Below are 24,348 nucleotides of genomic sequence, written 5' to 3' on the forward strand. Positions count from 1 at the left end.
ACCCTTCACAAAACCAAACTGTGTTGGATCCAGAGTTTAGAGATTCCCTATATCAATGTTTATTAGGTCCATGATTATGCGTTCCATAGCTTTGCATATCAAACTCATCAGGCTAATGGGGCGATAGTTCCCAGGGTCTGTAGTCACTTCTTCTTTGTGGAGTGGGATAATTGTAGCAGTACGCCATTTGGCAGGGACAAATCCTGTTGCTGCTTGTACTGATTTGAAGAGGTACTAGATCACATTATCAGTTCTCTGCCTTAATCTTTTGGCTATCCCTTGCTCCAAAAGTGTTCACAAAGTGTCTAGCTCCAATTATAGCTCATTGTAGGCTACAGGGTATACACATTTTTCCATATTTAGATGACTTGCTTGTCTTTGCAGAATCTTTTTAAAAGTGTCAGCAACCATTCACTTGGGTAAGAGATCTCTTACACAGGCTGGGATTCTAAGAGAATATTCAAAAGCCATTTTTTATTCTTTTATATTCTATCACACAGGATTATGTCTCGAGGGTGCCTGAGTGATCCCTCAGTACAAAAAGCTTTTCTTCCGCATGAAAAAAAAAAGATCTATATTTAGCTGTATAGGTATTTTCCACTCAGACTTCTGTTAAAATGTGGGAATACCTCAGTATTCTGGGTTCCAGTGCTTCCATGATTCTCTTGGTACCTCTTCCAAGACTCCACATGACAATGATGCAGTTGTATCTAAAGTCTCTCTGGTCCCAGTATCAGCACCTGTTATCTTTTCAAATTCCAGTTCTGGGATGTGTGAAAAGAAATCACTTGGTGGAGACATTAAATATCTCTGAATCCAGTTCTGTCATTCTCTCATCCTGCTGCAAAGCAGTCAGTCACTACCCATGCCTTGGACATTAGTTGAGGGCAGTGTCGAGGGGAATAAAGGGGCAAGGTCTCTGGAGCAAGAAAGACAAACAAAAACACATAAATATAAAAGAGGTGCTATCTTTTACAAAGGCTCTAATCTCATTGATGGTCCCACATGACCTCTTCAAGTAGTTACAAGCAATACCACAGTGATGTGGTACATAAACAAGCAAAGAGGAAACTAGATCTTACCCCATTTGCAGACTATCCATTTTAGCGTGGAATACAGCTTTACAGCACAACCTTACACTGCAGGCATCTTACATTCCTTCAGAGAAGAACTGTGTGGCAGGCAAGCTGAGCAGCACTAAAGCAGACCCATATAAATGGAAACTGAATTGGAGTCTTCCATGATTTGATCCATCTGAGGAGAATTCCTCTGGTAGTTCTTTATGCCTCACCTCTAAACTGGCAATATTCCATTTCAGAACTCCATGCAAGAAGGTATGAAAGATAAGTGCCTTTTCTTTTCTTCTCCTTGGATAGGAATGTTCCTCTATGTTTTCCTACCCCTTAAAGTAATATCTAGGGTACTTCTGAAGATTCAGAAGGTATCCCCAAGATCACTGTTGTGGCTCTCTTCTGTACTGAGCCACTGTGGTTCTTCTTCCTTTTGGAAATGGCCAGGAGATATTACCACAAGCTTCCTCACAGACTGGATTTATTCACACAAGAACAGGATTATAGGTTCATAGTTTCATAGGTAGGTACTAGGCTATTGGCTCAAGGGCCTACATAAGCCTAGCCAGCAAGGTTCCCTGGCTTACCCCACCCAAGAAAGTTATTTTTCTGTGCCCTTATCAAGCAGAGCCACAGAGGTGATCCTCAGGGTGTATTTCCTATTTCCCATCCACTCATCAAGATTTTTCTTGAAGAGTGCTAATGAGGACCCCTGCTTCACATGGATGGGTAGCTTGTTCCAGAGTATGAGAAGTCTCTGGGACAGGAATCTATCCCTCCAGCATGTTCTGTTTATTGTGCTGTCAAGGTTTAGGTCCCTAGAGTGTGTATCTCACAGGGATTGGGATTTCTTTAGGTGTAGCATGTCCAACAGCAATGGGTTTGACATAGCTTCATATGTTAGGCAGAGATCACCTCTGAGTATGCGATATGCTATGGAGTAAAGCTGGAGTTTTTTGAGACGGTCAGCATAGGGCATCTGTTTGAGTCCTGTAATCCTCTTTATGAGGTACTTCTGAGGCCTTTCCAGCTGTTGTAGATGTCTTGTGAGGTTTGATACATCCTGACCCAAAGCAACTACAACTGACTGCCTGGATGATAGGGTCCTAATACCTTTTAAGCACCTGTTTTCTGAGGATGTGCAGGAGGTACTGATGTAGGTAAGAAAGCCTGCTACTAGACAATCACATATAAGCAAATGGAAGAGGTTTTCTAGTTGGTGCCAGCAAAACAGCCAACACCCACTCAGGGTTAGTTTTTCTTTGGTTTTACACTATCTGTGTGAGTTGCTTTCCTATGGCCTTACTTCTCTGTCAAGGTTCCACTTGTCAGCCATTTCAGCATTTCTGTCCATGAATCCACCTCTCTCAAGCCATTCTTATGTGAAAATGTTTCTAAATAAGTGTTTCTCCTTGGGAGCTTAGTTTTGTGTTAGAGAAGCTAACACTTTACCAACTCATCAGGCTAACTTGAGGTTCTTAACATAGAAAACAATTCTACTGATTGCTTTGACTTGTTCAAGAAGACTATCTGAAATGCAAGCTCTTAAACTTATCTTTCACAGTGACATGGTTCCTTTGAGAAGTAATCCTTTCATGCCTAAAGTACTAAGTGAGATTTCTATAAGCCAGCAGCAACTTGGCCATCTGTGCATGCTTTTACAAAGCACTATGACTAGGCTAGACTTTGTTTGGACCATTCTGTGGGACTGCTGTACTTTTCCACATCCACCACCCACGTGTTCTATGGTATGGTAATCTACCCATATAGCTTAGGCTACTGCAGCAGTGATTAATGTGAAGAACGTTGTACAGTTGTAAAGCTTACCATAACAATAGATGCTGAAATGATCACTGCTTCTTTCCTCCACCCCTCTTAATTTTTGGTGTGTTATTTTATGCCAGGGTTTGAACATGTATTTTATTTTATTTTCCTAGCAATGTCCTCTCAGAGCTTAGCCAACCTCTATCAGTTGACATGAAAGCTCTCAAGGGCTTGCCACCCCAATTTGTCTTTTTAGCTGGCTCAAGCTGTCTAACAGTTTGGGTGCGTGGAAGATGCCCTGAAGCATTGAAAGCTGGCTAGCTGTTATATTCTACACAGGATGTAACTTATATAGCTAAGGTTACTGCAGCAGTGATCATCTGACCATCTACTATCATGATAGGTTTACTTATGCAACAGTACTTTCTTCCTTTATATGGAAAAGGCCAAGGTCAAATGTCACAAGTGTCTTCACACAATGGATCTACTCACACTAAGCTAGAAGTGTTTGTTTCATCCCAGCCTCAAACAACTACAACTGACTGACTGGATAATTCAGTTTTGATACCTTTTAGACATTCTGACAACATGCAGCAGGTGTTAAAAGAGGAAAAGAAACCTGCTACTAGGAAATCATATACTGATAAATGGAAGATATTTTCTGTTTTTTGCAGCACCAAGAACCAGTGGCCATTCAGGGTTTCTGCACCCATGGTTTTCCAATATTTCTGTGAGCTATTATCTTCTGCTCTTTCACATGTCTGATATGCCATTTCCCAGAATATTCCCTTTTCTGCAAGGTATAGCGATCTTGGAGTTAGTATATATAAGTTCGGGGTGTGTGGCGGGCTTGGCTCAGTGATTTAAGGAGAAGAGTGATTTTCAAGATTAGCACTTCTCTGGGGTTTGGTCTGTTTTTTTTTTTCAGCTTTTAGACACTCGGCATTTTGAGTGCTGATGTTTCGATAGAGATCCTTACACGACTTTAGCAGTGATTTAATTAAAATCTGCTGATCAGATGTTGTCTATTTTTGTCTGATTCAACCTTTGAGTTGTCTAATCTGACCGAATGCGAACTCAGTGCCTTTTTTTTATAAAGCTTTGTCCTGAAGTTCTGATTCCTCCCATGCTCATAATTTCCTCCATTCTACTAAAGTACCTCTGATCTAGTTTGATGCCTAAGCATCTCAAACATGTTTCCGAAGGCTCTTATTTTCCCTGAAATAAGTATTATTTTTCTTACATAACAATAATAATTTCTCCTTTCCCACCTTTTATAGTACTAGTTTATATTTAGTGATAGTACAAACAGGTTTATAGTCTTATATTTTAGAAATTAGGAGATGATTGTTATTTATAGTTTTCAAATGCTTGCTGTGTTTTCTGTGTGTAGGTTTACTTGTTTTTTTAGGTGTGTATGATATAGCTTCTAAGGTAGCTAGATAAGTAGTTTTTCATAATACTTTTTGAGCTGAATAGCTTAGATCCTTTATAAAAAGTGCTAAATACTCTTGTCCCGTTATAGTTATTGTTGCTCTAATGTCTGACAAAATCCAAGAGTTTTAAAAGTACATAGCCTGTGGACATAAAATTCCACCACAAGACCCACACTTGCTATGTGTTTATTGTTTGGGCATGGTCCACTGTAATGTAAACTGTGACATTTGTTCCTCATTTGGACTAGGGTCATTCAGAGCTGCAAATAAAAGTTAATTCTGAAAGGCTTGCTTCCCCCTCAGACAAAGTCTGCTTCTCAACCTTCCTTCTGTAATTCTTCAAGACCAACTTTAGCTTCCCCTGGAAAAAAGAAGGAGAAGGATACAGAAAAGTCCAAAAAAGGGCAAGAAAGATCTGTGGAGAAGATAGCAGAAAAGTCCAAAAAAAAGGTCTCTGGAAAAGACAGATTCTGTGGGTCCAGCACTTAAGACTCTGAGGAAGTTGGAGCACCAGTCATTCAGCTCCAATCTCTCTCACCTCACCCAAGATTTTCTCCATAACTGATGAGTCCTAGACTCCACTCCCTAATTCTATGAGAATTACAATACTCTAGGTGTCTGTCAGTGGTGCCATCTTCAAGATCTGTCCAGTCTACTTGAAGCTTCACTGAAATGGACATTGATCAAATGACGTGGAAACTCTTGAGGACACAAATCCCACTGGAGGTTCTCCTGGCATCATCCCCTTTGGGTGCTCTGGGTACAGGTCTAACTACTCCTTCACTGATATCCCTGTTACTGATCTGTCCCTCAGATCTTGTTCCCAAGGGTCTGAACCTCCTGTTTCACTTCTGTCAGAGCCAACAGTTCAGACAACTTCGACTCCATCGGTATTCCTTACCGTTTTGACTCTGATATGCCTGTGCCATGGCTCCTTTGGTGGAATCGACTCTGATGTTTTCAGAACTGTCTCTATCTCTTGGTACTTCAGCTATCAATAGCTCAGGTCTAATTTTAGCCTTTAAGCTCTGCACCAATGCTGGTTGGTGCTGGGTTTGTTCCTTCTTCTTTGGATAGGAGGGCTGTTCCCTCAGCGCTGACTGCAGCTTTGGCTTTCAAGGCATTTGAAAGGGTTTTGGCTAGACCAAGAAGTCAGATGTCACCTTTGAGCTCTGATCCATCACATCCTCTATTGGATACTATGACTCACTCCTCTGATTCAGATCAAGGGGACAGTCAGTTCCATTAGGCTTAGAGGATACTCAACATTTGAGTTTCTACTCTGATTCAGACTCATCTCCTCAGAATCTCCCAAAACAAGGTCCTAGGAAACAGACTTGTAAATATAAACATCTAGACTTCATTCTAGAATCTGTCACAGAAGACACAGATCTGGATGAAGGTGAAGATTCCCTAAGATTCCATCTAGAAGATGTCACCTTGAGTGATATCCTAGAATTGATGAAGCAACGAGGAAGTTGGCTCACCAAAACTGCTTCACCAGACAAATCTGTGTTCCTCAAGGCCTTTGATACTGGCTCACATGGATAGTACCACTCACTGATGCCCTTATAGATCTAGTGGCTCAGTTCGCCTGGAAAAACCCTGATGTAGTGGAACCCATCCGATAGGTTTTTGGTAGACCTGAAAGACAGAAAACACTAGAGCAAGGGCCCACCCTGTAGATGCCATGGTAGTAGCGGCAGCAACTAAGAAGGAACTGTCCAAGGAAAGTCCTTCTGTCCATCCACCTAACAGGGAGTCAAGGGCATTGGACAGATTTTGGAATACTTTCACACTCAGATAACTGAACTATCTTGCTCACATAACATGTTTTCAGAGGGACCTGACCATGGAGCTTCCCAAACTCAACTTGGGTAACTTACCAGTGGATTTTCAGAAAACAGTGGATTTCCAGCTATCTGCCTCACAGTCTATGTGTAATGTGTCTAAGCATCTGCTCTTCAACACAGCTGATGGCACAGACAGAACAGCAGGCACTGGCATAACCCATGCATGGATGCTTCTGTGCGATTTTTGCAGAAGGCTTTAAGACATCCTTTATCAATGCCCCATTCGATAGTTCACTCTTTTCAGACCCAAAGTTAAAGAGATACTTACTGGGAGTGAAGAAGAGGGCAAAACTGTGTCTGCTGTTGTGATACGCTTCTCCACCCATCAAAAGACCTTTTCCAGGAACCAAAGGGGTGATAAGAAGATGTGGTTCAGAATGTCACTGAATTATCACCAAGACACTCTTAGAGACAACCCCCCCCCCCCCCCCCAGGGCAGAGAGTGAAACATCTCAAATGGATTTTGCCCTAAGGGCAGAGGTGGACTGCAGAACAGGTGTATCCTGGTCCATTTACCAAGAAACCCTACCAATGCTGCTGAAGAGTTACCCAACTGCCACACTCCAGATGCAGTTGGGGGGGTACTTATCCTTGTACCCACATGCCAGGAAAAATATTTCAATGGATTCCAGAGTGTTAAGTATCCTCAACAGAGGTGATTCCATTCCCTTTTTCTTATCCTCCAAAGAAGAAAAGAAAGATTCCCTATGTTTCTCACATCCAGTTGGAATATCCAACAGAGATTTTCAAATTGCTAGAAATAAGAGAGTCATCCAAAAGGTCCCCTGAGACCAATTAGGATCCAAAGTTTATTCCAGGTTCTTTTTAGTTCTAAAGAAGGCAGGGGACCTCAGGCCAATTTTGGACCTAAGTCATCTTAGTTCATAAGACAGACAAAGTTCTGGATGGTCATGGTACATTCTATATTGCCTCTTCTGAGGGAAGATGATTAGATGCACTCTGTAGATCTCCAAGACTCCTGCTATCACATAAAAATAGAAAGGCTATCCAGGAGATGTCTCCATTTCCGGCTGGAAGACAATCATTTTCAGTTCAGAGCACTGCCAATCAGTCTTGCCACAGCCCACAGTGTGTTCATGAAGATTATGGCAGCGGTAGCAGCTCATGTCTATCTGCAAGAGAAACAGATCTTCCCAGTACCTAGACAGTTGGTGCCTCACTGCTACTTCCAGCGATCTTCTGGTTCAACATCGGGACATCTTGCTCTACCTTACACAGAAATTGGGGATTACAGTCAATCAGTCCAAAAGTCAGCTGCCCCCCACTCAATACATAAAATGTATTGATTTTATATGATTTACTGATGAATGTATATGATTTACTTCCTACCTTCTCCAAACTCCCTGACAACTTGCTTCCTCTCTCATCATGCTCCCACTTCCCTTACATCCTCTTTCATTAACTCCCACCCTCACCCTCACTTCCCACCCTCCTCTTTTTCTCTCTCTTATTCCTACATCCTTACAAGCTCCTCTGTGTCTAGTATGTGTATAGGATATAACATGTAAATTAATGATCTATTGTTTCAGCAACTGATAAGTATACTTGCAAATCTCATTCATCATTGTCCCTATATATCCCCACAGCACCAACACTGTATCTTCTAAAGCATTCTTCAACTGTCTTAACCCAAACTTTTTATAGTGTAATCTGTACATAACTTAACTACTGCTCTACTAACTGCTCTGTAGCATAGCAATTCTCAACATATCCGAATCTTAGCATTCTCTCACTGTAACCATAACGAGAAGTGTAAATAGTTTTTTTCAAACTACATTTAGCAAGCTTTCACTATGTAAGTAATGTCTTTCAGCTTTTCCTGATTAGTGGTCACCACAGTGGAACTATGGTCCGCTTATGAATGGCAGTAGATTTTTACGGTGCCGAGGTGCCAGCCCGATGCCCAACCTTCAAAGGAGGCACACCCATTCATGCACGCACCTACCTGCATGTCTTTAAAGTCACTTGACCGTGGGGAGGACATGCAGACTCCACACAGAAGCCAAGAATCTAACCAGAGAACCTCTTGCTGTGAGGCGACAACTCTAACCGCTGCACCACCATGGCCTAACTATTTACCTTATCCAAATCTCAACATCCTCCCACAGTAACCATGTTGAGAAGTTTAAATAGTTTTTTTGATTGTTGTAATTTTCTTTATTATACTCACTTTATGTACTGTTTAGATTGCTTGCTTGTCTGTAACTAGTTAACTGTACTCTAGTGGAGCTTTTTTCCCCATGTCTGTACTGTAAAAAGAGCTTCTGCTTATTTGGCCAAAGGTCAAATAAATAGATAAATAAACAAATAAATAAATAAATAAATTACTGTCATCCCTTTCAGGATGACTCTTACTTATTCGAATAATGTGGGTTCAATTTGTGAAGTCATTAAGAAGCACTGACACATCCTTATGAATGATAGCTGGTACAAAGATGTTTTGGGAGAAAGCCCGAGGTTTTGTTTTAGAAGAAACAAATCATCGAAATAATTACTTTGTTATAGGTCTGTCTCTTAAGATGTATCTAATCTAAATAGGAGCGGCACTTTTCCTTGCAATAGTTGCAAAATGTGCGTTCGTATCATTAGCTCAGATTGCTTTATACAGCCAGATACCAGTCATACTTATACTTCCACTTTTTATGCTAACTGTAAGAGTTGTAATTTGATATATGTGGCACATTGTGTAATATGCCACTGTTTTTATGTTGGGAAAAACAACATGCTATTAAAGATCGGGTATTCGAGTACCTCTATGATATTAAGAGATCTGACAAAAATAATGCTCTAGTTAGACATATTTTGTAGTATGAGAGTTCACACTTTTTAAGTTTTCAGTCTTAGAGCTAGTCTTCTTCTTCTTCTTTTGGCTTTTCCTGGTCAGGGGTCGCCACATCTGTCTGCACATGATTGGCAGTGGAGTTTTATGGTGTTGAGTTGCCAGCCTGGTGCCCAACCTTCCACAAAAGGTATACACATGCACACACTCACACCTAGGGCCAATTTAGAGTGTCCAATCCACCTATTGCATGTCTTTGGGAGGAAACCCAAGTGACCACGGGGAGGACATGTAGACTCCACACAGAAGGCACCCCAGCTGAGAATCAAACCGGAGAACCTCTTGTTGTGAGGCGGCAATGCTAACCACTGTACCACCGTGGCCGCCCTCAGTTTTAGAGCTAGTAAAGGTAGATATTAGGGGGTGGCAACATCCATAACAGAACTCAGTGTGCAGAAATTCATTTGATACTTGAGCTAAGAGCTAGTACAGGGAAAGAGTTAAATGGTCGTGTTCACTTGAAACCATTGTTAAGCTCACTTGGGCTTAGGCAGTGATTTTAATTTGCTCCTATTTAAATTTATTAATTGATTTATATGTATATATATATATATATATATATATATAAAAATGTTGTTGCTACTTGATTATGTTAGATCTGATGAAGCGGTGAGTGTTGGCGAGAAAGGACTCAGCTTTTATTTGGTTGTTGTTTGTGATTAAAACGTTTTGTCTGACTGCGCAAGCTGGTTCTTCTTTCTTGAAGTAAAAAACAAGTACCGAACCAACACAGCTGGGCAAAAACCTCTATTTATTAAACAAAATAAAAAGTGATAAAAAGTGAGCACTTTCACAATAACACTATCACTTCTTCAGTCTAATAAACAAATAGAAAGACATGAGTTTAAAAGGAAGCAAAACCAATCAGGTGTTGTATGCAAATCTGAATTAAAAGCAATCCTATATCCTCATTTCACATTTTACATGGAGTGTAAGTAACTTCAGTTTCAATAGGAAAGAATGTTTCCGTGAAGGATACAGATTAGCGCAGAGAAACAACCTTCCATCTGAAGTACTGATAAAAATAACAGAATGTGCAGAACGTAGGGGGCAAACAGATCTTGTTTAGATGGTATAAGGCTTGGGAACCAAAGTTAAAGAGGTGTTAAAAACTTTTAGGAAATTTACAGGGTTTTAGCATTATGAGAAATATTTTCTAGACAGAAGTCAGTTCAGTTTCCAGAAGTCAGTCAGTGCAGTGCAGTGCAACCCAGTTCGTTACTGATATTCAGGTGATAACTACAGAAATTTGGTACTGATAAACAGAAAGTCAGTACAGTAAGTTTAATCCGGGTGCAGTAATGAGGTCAAATGTTCAGAGGTCCATCAAATACAGACAGCTTTATTAATTCTGCCATTTAATAGTGATGGAACTATTCTGAATACAGACGCTACGGACAGTATAATCCAGTCTATCTGAGTTTATCAGCACTGTTATTTGAGTCAGTAAAATTTGATTCGGTTATTGTACCTCCACTGTCTGCTGCTACTGTATAATAAACCACCATTATCAGACTACACCTAGGGGTACAGACTTATATTCTAAGTGATATAAGAAAATTTGTCACAAAAAGGAGAAACCAAGATATGTGGAACTTGATCATTACAGTTCTGGGTAATTAAAAGTTAATGAAATTCTTTCAGGTTATTTTCAGACATTTCCAGTACCCTGCAGGTCTTTCAGCTTAGAGGCTGCAATGTGAAATACTTCATTATTGGTTAATTTGCATGTCTTTGAATTATACACTAGCAGTCACCACTTCTACATTACCTAATGGTGGTACTGTTCTCTCTAGCAGGCCTTGGACTAGCATATGCCCTACATTCACATACACATTCAGATTTCCATACACAGAAACAGCAAGACATTCCACTACAAATATGCACACACACACACACACACACACACACACACACACACACACACACACACACACACACACACACACACACACACACACACACTCATGCAGCTTTACACACATGGTCACGTACATACACACACTTATACCCACCCCTCCCATGTCTTCACTGAACTTACCTGCATGGCGAGTAATCCCATAGAAGTGAATGGGTGACTGCTGAATCACTGAGTAGTGTAAATCCATAGGACAACGCCTGGCTACTTAGCCATAGCCACTAACACGGAAAGTACATTTCATTTTAAATATACTCCTTTAAGACCTCAGACATTAAAAATATTTACTGCAATTAAAGTATTTCATTCGAAAACATTCACACATTGTTTTGGAATTTCAAACATCAAGCTGTTTAAAAGGTTTAATTTTTTTTGTCAATCAAGTTTCAGTGAAGTCTTTTTTTATCATTGGCCTTTTGTTGTAAAAATTATTTTCACTTTTTTTTTTCCTGTAGGTTATGTCAGTACTTCTAATATCTTCTGAAATGTTGAGGAATCATTGTATTTAACGTATTTAACATAAAACTGTAAATGATAAGTTTCACATAGTGAGTTTCTGCATCTTATTCTCAAACCTCAGTAAAGAGATATTATTTTAATGGAGTCTACTGAGAATATGAAGTGTATATTCTGGCAGAGACAGTATAACCAGGCAAGCTATGATCAACTTCAAATTAGAAGCCAGTTAATATGGTACTTTCAATGCCACTAACCTAACCTCATGAGCTGAAATCCTTATATAGCTTGGTTTCCCTCAAACCATGAACAGAAAAATTATGCAATACCTTACCCTTGCATTTTAAATGGGAAGTATTCGGCACTGGTGATTGAGCACATGAAGTGGTTAAAGCATATGAATAATAAATAATGTGAAAACAAAATCAGATAAATGAATAAATGAACAACTGCAACCAAAATGTCCATACCCTGTCAAACACTAAGTCATGAGGAATAAAAATTGCCTTTTTATTTTCCATTTGATATATGTAAGACCAGTATGTATACATATTGTCATTGCATAGTAAAATTTTTGTAAATACTTACTGTATACGTTTTTATAATTAGTTCATTCATTGTATTAGTAGGACTCCTGTCTCTAAGCTTATGCTGCATTTTTATTTACACTTACAACTAGCTGATGTTTGAAGTATTCCATTGTAAATATATTTACATTTATTCTCTTATGAAATGCACTTGTTATTTTGAAAGCCTTTTATGCTTCTTGTACTAGAGCTTTTCTGAGCCAAATAACTCCAATTAAAAATGTAATAACTAACAAATGTTGAAATAAATACATAAATAAGTAATATCAACATTAAGAACATGAAGCATCAGCGTACAGTTCAAGGAGTCACTAGTCAATGCTTTCGACATTCTGCTCTCTGTCACCTACCTTGTGATTCACTTCCATGAAACAGGAAGATCACACAGGCATTGCATAGGTTCTTGTTAATAATGTTTCTAAAGCACTGTGTGAAGTTTAGATCCTGTATGTCAGAATGGACAGTTATTTGCAAGAGGGTACGTTTCTAGAAAACCAACAAGGTGTTTGTGTTCTACAAAACGACCCTATATTTACAGTTTGTGAAAATGAAATATATAAAATACAGTGCTATAAAACTTTTGATAATTTAAAAGTGTTGAACTATTACTGTACAAGGTATCTTCAAAAATAATAAGTGTTTTGATAAAGCAGAAGTAGGACTATTTGAAATATAACTGTGAATTCCTTCTCAAGGCATTCCACTTAGATACCCATTTAACACATGGGAATTTTTTTCCTTAATACACTTAAATTTAAAATTGCCTTTAATCAATGCCCTCATCTACAAATTAAACTACCCATAAAGGAGTTATTATACACTCTCAGATGTAGCCAAAAAGATGATGTTACTCTATAAAGACGCAAATTCAAATCAGCCACTTTAGGAAAAAAAAAACATTCATCAGACTGTAGCCAGCTTCCTGGAATAAACTCCCAGTTGAATTAAAAAAAAAAAACACTGTATTTATGGCTGAAGTTATTGAACATCTACTTAAGGAGGCTAAATACAAATATTTTCTCATGAAGGATAAGCCAGCCATTAACTGTTAACTACGTAACGTTCGATTAACTGTTGCTAACTGCTCCATCTATCCATCTGCAACCTCTTTTTTCCCATTTTTGTGCATGGAGTCAGGTTGTTACTTCAACAGTGCCAATCTTCTAAAGCCAAGGTTTACACCACTGGGTGGCTGGCCCTGCCACTGTAGCCTTCCACACCACACACTTACTCCTATGGCCAATTTGGAGTGTCCAATTCACCTACTGCATGCTTTTAGAACATAGGAGGAAACCAGAGCACCCAGAGGAAACCCATGTGAACACAGGGAGGACATGTAGACTTCACACAGAAGGTATCCCAGCTGAGACTTGAACTACCTTAGAACTATGGGATCTTAGACAGATGGAAGCCCTTACTGTGAAGCAACAGTACTATCTGTTGCACCACTGTGATGCCTTGCTAACTGCTGGTTGCTATTAAACTATATATGTTGTTGTTTAACACATTTTTACAGTGCTGTGAACTAGTTTTTGTAAACTTCGTAATATTCTATTATACATGCCATTATGTGTGTTTACAAGTTTTATACATATTACAATTTGTTTCTGTTCACTCTTATGTAACAAAAGTATTTACATTGTCAAGGTTTCAAATGCAGTTTCTAATTTTGTGTATAACTGCTCTTTGGTGGTCAAATCATAGATAAAAATAATCAAAAGACTAACACTACCCACTCAGATAACAAATATAAATAAATACATTGTTGGTGGCTGTATTAGCCTCGAGAAAATCAGCATATTTAAAACTAGCTGTAAAACTTGTAAGGATAAAGTGATGGAAGGAAAAGTTATAAAGCATTAGAAGAAGAGTATAGCGACTAAGAGGGAGAAGAGTCTGCATATGGCAGGGTAAAGAGGCAATGTTTGTTGGTTAACCTCTGAGATACACAATTAATCTGCTGACACTGTCAAGCATGGACCTACTTCTTTTCATGTTTTTGCACGCTTTATATATGCCTATAAAAGTCAGACAGTGTTATCAGTGATATATAATATTCAATAGCCATGCATGGTCATTTTTTTAGAAACTCGCACCTCTACTATATGGGTTACCCGATACTATATAGATAAAAAGAGCTGGAGTGCTTCTCATCTTTTTCAGATAATGTACTGCGGACATAAGGTTTGTGTGGGAGAAGTAGCATAATCCTGAATTCTAATTTTAATTAAAGCTCTGATAAGAAATTGTCATAAAATGCATGCAACTTGCATAGATAGATATTTAGATTATAGATAGATAGACAGACAGATAGATAGATAGATAGATAGATAGATAGATAGATAGATAGATAGATAGATAGATAGATTGCTGTAATATAGGGTTGGGATGTTTATCCTTTCCCCTCGTATTGTGTAATCTCTGGGTTAGTATATATAGTAATAAGTGGTGTGCAGGTACAGGAGGGTTTGCCTCCCTCCAAAAACATTGTTTTTGTATTTGCTTGTTCCAAGGTTATGTCTTTTAGCATGCACATTGAACTGGCAATGTTTTATGATAGCTGTTTTTTTTTTTGGGGGGGGTGTGATGCTATATGAGTGAGAGTCGATCTACTAAGATGTAGATAAACTTACATAGACCAATATATCTATATATAGCTATATCTATATATCGCTATATGGGTCTACTTCATATGACTGAAAGCTCATACGGTCAACAACCATTTGACTGACACCAAAACACTGAAAGCTCATATGAACGACAGGTCATATGGTCGACACATGACACAAAAGCGTTATGCCCTTTCCCCACTGTAGCGTGACCTTGGAGTAGGAATAAATAGTTAGGGGGGATGTGGGGGCACAGCCACCAGATTGGGGGTGTAGGGGTGAAGCCCCCCATATATGTCATAAATTTTAAACATACATATGGATGCTTTTAACTGAGTTGAGTATATTCTTGTAAATAATGTGGGGGACTGTGCCCCCCTAACTATTTATTCCTACTCCAGGGTCATGCTACAGTGGGAAAAGGGCATAATACTTTCGTTTCATGTGTCAGCCATATGAGCTATCGATCATATGAGCTTTCAGTGTTTTGCGCTTTCAGTGTTTTGGTGTCAGTGTTTTGGTTGTCGATCATATGAAGTAGACCCCGCTATAGATATATAGATATATATATATATATATAGACAGAGAGAGAGAGAGAGAGAGAAACAGAGAGAGAAAGAGAGAGAGAGAGAGAGAGAGAGAGAGAAAGAGAGTTTCCTATTTGTAATTGTGGTTAATTTCCTACTATTTTATCCAGTTTGCAAGCATTAAATATACCTCTCTAGCTAGCTATATATATATCTATCTGCATGTATGCATTATCATACAGAACACTCTCACTGTTTTAATAAAATTTAGCGTTTTCATTCCTATTGAGTTCCTACTTCAAGTATATATGGCAGACATGTTTGACACAACAGATACTTGTACTATACAAATGTGACAGAGCTATCTCACTATAATGAATATAACGTCAGTTCAAGTCCTGAATCTAGGACTTTTACTTAGAGGACCCGGTTATAACTTATTGTGAACTGATCCACTTCCTAAATAAGCTTGGGCATTGACACTGTGTAATGCATGTGAGGAAGAGAAAAGCTTTACAGAATTCATTGGGATGAGCAGGCTATCAACACCTCCACCCCATACACACACCCACACATACAAAATAATGCCCATAGGCTAAATAAATAAGTAGATGAAAGACATGTGGACAGTAAATGTATCCTTGCAAAGATGCTTATAACATATGAAAAATGATCCAGTTCTCTACTTGCTTTAAACTTCCAGAAGCTAAAAATGTCCTATTTTATTTAATTTGAATACTGACTATCATATTTTCTGTTACTGTGAGCTGTATGACACTCGTAGATGTATTTTACTTTTACTAATTCCAATGTTCAAAACTAAATTTATATCAAGGAATGTGCAAGTTGATGCAGCTCTTTTTCACTCCTTTCAGCTACTATCCTGGCTATTATTTTGATTTATTTTTTAGATAATGGCAATGACATTGCACGACAGCACATGCAGAGAAATCGCTGTTAACTTTCATTTTTCTGTCATCTTCAGTCTGTTGTTATCACAGATTGATCACTTTTCTCTCTTCAGCTTTTCCTCCATTAAATGGAGATTGTATGGAAATGATTGTATGTTTCATATAGTTTTACAGGTACAGGGAAAGCTGTCACATTTCATTAGACATTCATTTACAGAATCCGACTGATTGGGGATATCTCACTGCAGTAGCTGTCTAATTTTGTTATACCCTGTGTCAACACTTCAAGCTGCAGGATGTGCCAGAACTTTCAGTACAAACCTATACTATCAGGCTAATTAATGATTTCCTTCTTAGTTTCTGGGACATGTTTGAGTGAGTTTGTCTTCCCATTTCCTTGCCCAATAAAATTAGGATTTAGTCCAGCAAGAAGTCTTACTTTTGTGTCCCTGGTTGTAGCACAGAGTTTTGTTAATACATTTTTCTCATTTAAAAATACATTGATTGAAACATTTTCTGCATCATTCCCCATCTTAGAATTCAAATATACTTCATCTACAATATTATACATGAGACAGTTGAAAGAGATACTAATTTCACTTTGAGAGTGTACACATTTTCAGGACACAAGTTAATTGCATAAATCAGTCTCAGCCTTTTTTAATTTTAATTTTGAATCAAAACATAATTTTAAGAGCACCATCTTCATTAGTATACATATGTTACTTAATAATAGCAGAAATATACACTAAAAATAAGGACTTCTGAGTGCAAGATACATACGTCTGTTCCTGTGCTTATAGCAGCACTTAAACGTTCATGAGGACACATTCCAGTTTCAAGACTGCAAGGGCATTTTCTACCTTAATGCCTTTATTTCAGCAAATTCTTCACAAGTTGCATGTACCCCCTGTAAGAGACAAGACACAAGTGTTGGTGTGACAAATACCTGTATTGCAGCTGTGAAATGCTAAATATGTATCAACATTTAATATGCCTATAAATCTTATTTTTACTATAAAGTTGCTTTCTCATCTTCCTTAGTATGGAGTCTTTCTGAGGATGTAGTCCATTATAGTTCAAGCTGCTTGAATGGGTCTTGCACATTAACATCATGTAAGCACCTGCTTGACTCTTTTTTCTAACTACATATCCAATAGTAGTACTCTGAAATATGGAGCTGATCCATCAAATGGCATATGACTTAAAATGTTTAAATGTGATTAATGGTAATACAGATGCTTAGATATACATTATTCACTGTTTGATTTTTTTATATTTGTTTAGTTGCTTTCCTGTGAATTGCTTAGTTATCACTTTATTTTTCTTTACCTAAAACATCTGTATATGTAGTACACAGAATGCCACATTATGGTCAACAGCAGTTGAATGCTTTTGCAATTCACCTGCGATGTGTTAGATCCTTAATTGTTCAGTCTAACAATTGGTTCACTAGGAGATAATATACCTCTGTACTATCAAGCTGAGCAGCCAAGTGTTCCAGATTGTGAGGAATGCTTCTCATTTGGGATCGAATTAACCTACTGTTCCACAGTTCCACATTGAACAGTGGTAGCTCCGTTTGCAATTTTTGACTGGCTTGTATACTGCAATTAAAGCCAATTGGCATTGTGGTATACAAGCCAATCAAACATCTGTTCCTAATGCAAAGGGAGCCAATTGGGAGGCAGAAAATATGGCCACTCGCATGCCACTACTAGTTTTTGAGCAACTACATGGGGTCAGGTGTCATGTTAACTGTCACCATCTCTCTCAATCTTATGTCACACTCCTGCCTTCTTTAACACTTCTGCCTTTAACACTCATATCTGATTGTTGCAGATCTTCCCTCAAACAGTGCATTCACCTGTTTGTTGGACACTCTCGTTTCATCTTACCTTCTTCCTGTGTGTCCCAAATCTTCTTCACCAGATTGTCTTCTGCTTTTCTGCACATGTGCCTGAACATTATAATCTGCAATTGGAGCTACTTTGGCTTTTGCTCTTATGTCCTCATTCATCTGTCCCACAGTGTGCATCCTACCACCCTTCTCAGCCACTTCATTTACCAAGACTGTATCTTGCTAAAAGAACTAGAGATATTAGACTTTGAGATATGTAGATGATTTTTTTTACTTTGGTAGACTTCATCCTGCAAAACAAGACTTGATAGACTTGGCTTGACCTCTTTTTTCCTTCACAGTGTTAACAGAAATACTCAATCCAGGAGCAGTAATACATCACCAAAATCGTCCTTTGGATCTGGGGTGTGTCTACACCTCAAGTTCATAGGTATATACTAGGCTAATGACCACTAGGGCCTTTATAAGCCTAGCAAAAATTGCCTGCCTATTTATCATGGGCATTTATAACAGGTGGTATGTTAGGAAGTGTCTAGATGTTATGGGAGTTGTTATTTTGGGCATTACTGTCTCCCTCTGTCTATCAAGGCCAGTTACAAGGCCTTGTTGGACTTGTGAATTGAAATACTTCTCTAGTGTCAGCTAGAGATGTAGCAGTATCCAGAATAAAATAAAATTTTAATAGAAGAAATGTAAAAATGTTTTAGGCAGTTCTTTTCCTCCCTTAGGTTGCATTTTGGATTGAAGTCATTAAAAGATGACACGCATTTGAGTTTCAGACTTTACATCCTTCAAAAAATGCATGCTAACATAAAATATCTTACTCTAGCAACTTTCTAAGACTATAAGAGTAGTAGTTAAAATATGTCCCTATTTTTGGGCCTTTGTCCCCCAATTATTTTAAGTTTTGCCCAGATTTTTTCTGTTGGATAGATATGAATAGATACACAGAATTTTCATAACAAATTACAATGAAGCTAATGTCGCACCTGTATGGTATCAAATCCAGTAGCCATATACTCAAAAAAGCAGTAGTGTTGTAATACACTTACTGTTGCCAAATAGAGAGAGCAATCACCAAAGAAGAGTAGTGGGAAGCTGTTAAACACTCCATTCAGACTTTTGAATAAGCACTTCAGTCGGACTTTTCAAAAAGTCCAACTGAAGTGTTTAACATCTTTCCACTGCTCTTTTGTGGTGTCAGCAACCCTGTTGGAATCCACTCAGCTTTATATCATGGGCTGCCCTAAGCATGCCAGAGGAAGGATCCTGGCTGAAGGGTCTTATGAGCCTTCTCTTAGTCAACTGTATCCTGTGGGGAGGCTGGCGAATTTGTCCTGTGACCTGCCAATCTCTTTTTACTTAGTTCTCCTCCCTTACTATTCCTGTCTTCTAAAACACTGTGTGTGTGTGTGTGTGTGTGTGTGTGTGTGTGTGTGTGTGTGTGTGTGTGTGTGTGTGTGTGTGTGTGTGTGTGTGTGTTTGTGTTTTGGGTTTTCTGAGTGCAGGAAGGGATATTATTCAACAACTTGAGTGAATAAGCCAAAAGCTGATAAGGATGTATGACAAGGTCTGTGTACATGTGCATGTATGTCCGCACTTATATTTTGGTTGAGAGACCATGGCCATGTTCAAGGTAGGCTTTTCCCAAAGTGCAAAAATAGGGTGTTCCACATTTTGACTGTTTGTCACACATTACTGTGGTCTGTGTTCCACATTGGTCTCTTAGTGGGTTGAGACCTATGCTATCAAGAGATTTACACTAAAGAGCCAATAATTATATTTATAAAGCTACCCCACATTTTAGAAAATGCTGGTTTTATAAGGTGTGCTGGGAGACACCAAACCATGTTAATGGCTGGTTTACTCTGAGTCACTCCCTCATCCTTCCATTGACAAGTGCTCCTTTTTATATGCATTACATTGACAGACATTAGGAATTTCTTCTATAACAGGAAGAACATAGAACCTCCAATGAACCAAGAAATGCATTTAGCCCTCTATTAGATGGAGATATCCTTAGCATTAATAAAATTGTAAGGTACTTTGGAGTTACCAACAAATGGCTGGAAGGAAATCTGAATCCATCCTTCCTATGAGAGATGGAGAGGCTGCAGCGAGCAGAGGTTTGTGTACTCTTTAACAACCAATTCCATAAGGGAAATTTCATAGCCCCACTCTCTGTCTTCTTCCCCATCCTTTCTCTATACTATCTTTCTCCCCACTTTCTTCCTTACTCCCCTTCTTCCCTAAACTCATCTCTCCCTTACCCCATATACCCAATTCTATCTCTTCCTCCTCCTTCATATTTTCCTCAGCAGAAATACTCATTCTGTAAATATCTTCTTATAGTTGTATGCATTTACAATCATAGGAATTACATATTTGCAAATATTGTAAATATTCACTTAGAGATCCTTTAATTCTGTTTTTGCATCTTACTAAATTGTACCTTCAGATACCATTTCTATCTGTACTATTGTTATTCTATACTAATGAAATATTGTTATTTTATTCATTGTATACTGTGGAGCTTTTCTCCCCAGGACTCCATTGAAAATGGGCTCTTCTGGCCCAGTGGACTATCCTGGCAAACAAACTTCAAATAAATAAATATAACATTATTAGTCTTAATTTCCACTTGAACCCACATGGAACAGAAGAAACCTAACAAGGTGGTCACAATGAGAATAAACTACTAGGAAAAGCGTGAATCTGTTATCCTTGTGAAAGAAAGATGCTTGGTCATCTGGTGCTATCATCGACACCTGGGACTATTTCTGGGATGTCTGAGTCGTAATTAGCAGTTTTTTCTTTGTCGGTAGTTGCTGATTATATATAAAGTGATAGTTCCTATGAAACTGCAGACAGTGCAGCTTCTTAATATCTAGTCTGTAGACAGGTGATAGAAATATTTCAGAGAAAGAAATAGTAAATTACAAATAGTTCACTTTTGCCATTACTTGTTTTCACAGTAACATTCTTGTAGTCCAAACATGTTTAGTACATAATGTAATTGTTTTATTATTCACAAGATTATTGAGGCTTGTGACCATTTATTTACCTTTAATAAAATCCTGGTATGGCACATATAGGCACTTGTTTGGTCCTTTTTTTCCAACTACCTTAGAATTATGGGATCTTAGACAGATGAAAGCAAATTACATATGTGCTTTTTCTTCTAGTTTATGAAGGATGAAAAAAAAAAATCTGATAGTTTTTTCCCTAAAACTAGTCACCTCAAACAGTCTGACCTTACAGTAACTGTCTATTTTATGTGGAAGAAAGTATTTTGTAAAGAGGGACAATACAGAAAATCTGTCATATTTACCAAGCATTACTTATTGCTCAAAATTGCACTGTATGTGAGAGATATAAAGACATGAACATGGTTGAGACAAACTTTTAGCAAATGATGACTTTAGTAAGCAATTACTTACCCCATGATCTTTCACCGATGTTCTCCAAAGTTAAAAAATCAGGACTTCTAAATATAGCAAAAAAATCTCAGTCACATGATTAAAAAAAATACACATGCAGATTCACTTGGCATCTAAGTGTTGCCAGTTGAGAAAACCACTGACAGGAACTGCATTATCTTCAGTTAACAGAGCAGCCTTTATCATTTGGCACTGCTGTTGTCTTACATAGTACTTTCCACTCAAAGAGAGATGCAGAATAATATGTCTGCACTCCCAAGAGCCCCTTCTGATGTCAGAAAGACTAATTTATTGACTGACTCCAGCTCTCACTAAAGATGTTACCTCAATTTAGTGAAACGTATTTGTTTTAATGTTTTCTGGCATTTAACTATAGCTACGTATTAAAAGTGATTCTTTATTCATTTGATGAAATTTGCCCTCTGGCTTTGCAGGTGATAGCCTTCACTTTTCCTGTCAGGAAGTCAACAACTGGAACAGATCATTTTCTGCAACACTAGTGTCATTTTTAGGCATAGTACAATTAAAGGACTTCTTGTAATTGACATGTAAGAAAAAGACTAAGGGTGGGAGGCTTGCTCCACTTAATGCTCAATGTCCGAAGAAGGAAATGTGCAGTTCCGAGGTGTTCTGACTCTGATACCAGGAACAAAAAGGGGAAAGAATGTCTGCCCATGTCCCAGTTGCGTGCACAACACAGTCCTGGAGTTGGAAACTTCTCTATCTATCATCGCTCATGGGATGCCACTCACTTTTCAATTTGTCTATGTGTTCAAGTAAGGCGTGGCACCTGTGGGGGGAAAGTGGTGGCATCAGCTGCTGCTCAAACGTACAGCTTAGTGGGAGTAAAGTACATGTAGCAAATATGAAGAGGGAGTAGGAGTTCAGATGGTACGTTCAGGGTCAGTTTGGTGGAATCTTAACTCATGGTTAGGAAATAGGGTTTGAGATTATGTTAAGGAAACAGAATTTAGGTTTAGGGAGTGGGAAGAATTTAGGGTTAGGGAGTAATCAAAGAATTCAGATTTAGGGAGCAGGAGGGGAGTTTAGTATAAGGGAGTGATAAGAAAACTATGGATTAGGGAGCAAATGAGGATTTTAGTTTTAGGGATCAACCAGGGAATTTCAGTTTAAGGATCAATCAGAAAATTTTCTTTTAGGGAGCTGTAGAGCAATTTAGGTTTGGGGGGGAGAGAGAGGATTTTAGGTTTAAAGTATTGAGAGGTTTTAGGGTTAGGGTTAGGGTTAGGGTTAGTGAGCAAGTTAGGGTTAAGGATTGGGAATAAGTTTTTAGGGTTGGAGTTGGAGTACTGGAAGAGCTGTTTAGTTTACTAAGATCAGGTAGTGAAAAAACTGTGTAGGTTACTTGGATCAGGCTAGTGTAGTTAAAGCCCTTGCTGTTTCCAGCAAGTGGCAATGAACAAGTCAAACATGAGCTAATAGCATGAAATCACTTGTACTAGAACAAAAAATATATATATATGAATAGTACCAAATTTCAAAAATCAAATTCAAGATCATTTGAGTCAAAAAAGTATTAACAAGGGAAGTCCACTCAAATAAAGTATGGTCTGTTTTAAATCATTAAATCCAAAAAGTGCAGATAGGGAATTCCGGTTTAGATCTTACCAATTTTTTGCTGTTTTAAATCATCATTGTATTCTTGCTGATAAAACCCAGGCTTGGTCTAAAAAAAGGTTTATTATGATAAGTATCCTACTCCCATAAACAAATTCAAATACCGCATTAATAAATGAAACATTCAAATAAAATGGAAAAGGTAGCAAAGTCTTCTATAACTGCATAATATGATAGGATGTCAGTGGCCTTTAAATTAGTGCTCCAATATTCTTAAAACTATATGACACCACCAATAATTTGGCAAATTTAGTTTAGCTCCCCATTTTGATTCATTGAAAGTACAAAGCCATTATTACTTGCTTACAGGTGCTGCACTTTGAATAAACTATTCATTTCCATGGAAAGCTGGCAGTATTCTCCATCACAACAGCCTTCTGTCCTACTCAAATTAGTAAACTGCAACCACCCTAGATAGAAAGGTCAAGGACCTCCCATTTGCTGATTCACTCTTGTTATTAGCCAAATAATTATAACCACAAATCTTAATGTATAGCAGACTGATCTGTGCAGACAGAGGTAGAGGTCATCACACGGTCACTATCTAGCAATAAATACTCTCTTATCAATGAATAAATAGGTAAATAGTGAACTATCCACAAGTTTCTTTTTTTTTTGAAAGTGAATAAAAATACTTAGTTACTCAGTTCAGTTACCAGTTGCTATACACAGAAAAACAAAATTCCATAGGGGAAACAGAAAAATGATCAAGCTGAACAAACAGATTAAAAGAAAGAAATACATGCCTATGTCTAGACATTTTTCCTATCTGTTCTTGACTACAAGAATTGGTGCTCTAAACTAAGCTGACTGAAATTTCAAAATATATTACAGGTATATACAAACTGCAGAGAACTCCTGATTGATCATTTAGCATTACAGCTTATATGTTTTTCATTAATAAGCTGCAGTTGTATCAGTGTAAGACTTCACATTTCTTGAAATAGTTATGCTATACTCCTAATTATTGACACTGTATAACATTGTACTGCTACTTAGTGCCTTGTATAGTCCTGCAACATTGCTGTTTAATGCTAATTTATAATGAAAATTGTATAATATGTTGGAGCTTTTCTCCCCGGGCCTCCACTGAGAAATGGCTCTTCAGCTCAGTCGGACAATTCCGGTCAACAACTGTAAAATAAAATAAATAAAATAAATAATAAATACATTTGCCTGCTAATAAGTATATTTTCCTGGTCTTGGATAGCTACTCCTTTCACGTGCCATAACTACACTTTTACAACATCAGCTTTCCGGACTATGAATAGTAAAAGATCTAGTAATGAAGGGCGGAATAATTACAGGTTCATGAGTCTGTTTTACATGGCACACCTTTGGCATAATAGCTGTATTTCCATCAGAATACAGTTACAAGCATTCATTTACATGTTTCTTATACTTCTTTATACATTGGA

This window comes from Protopterus annectens, chromosome 7.part0 (assembly GCF_019279795.1).
Source record: "Protopterus annectens isolate FY-2018-M chromosome 7.part0, PAN1.0, whole genome shotgun sequence".
NCBI classification, from domain to species: Eukaryota; Metazoa; Chordata; order Ceratodontiformes; family Protopteridae; genus Protopterus; species Protopterus annectens.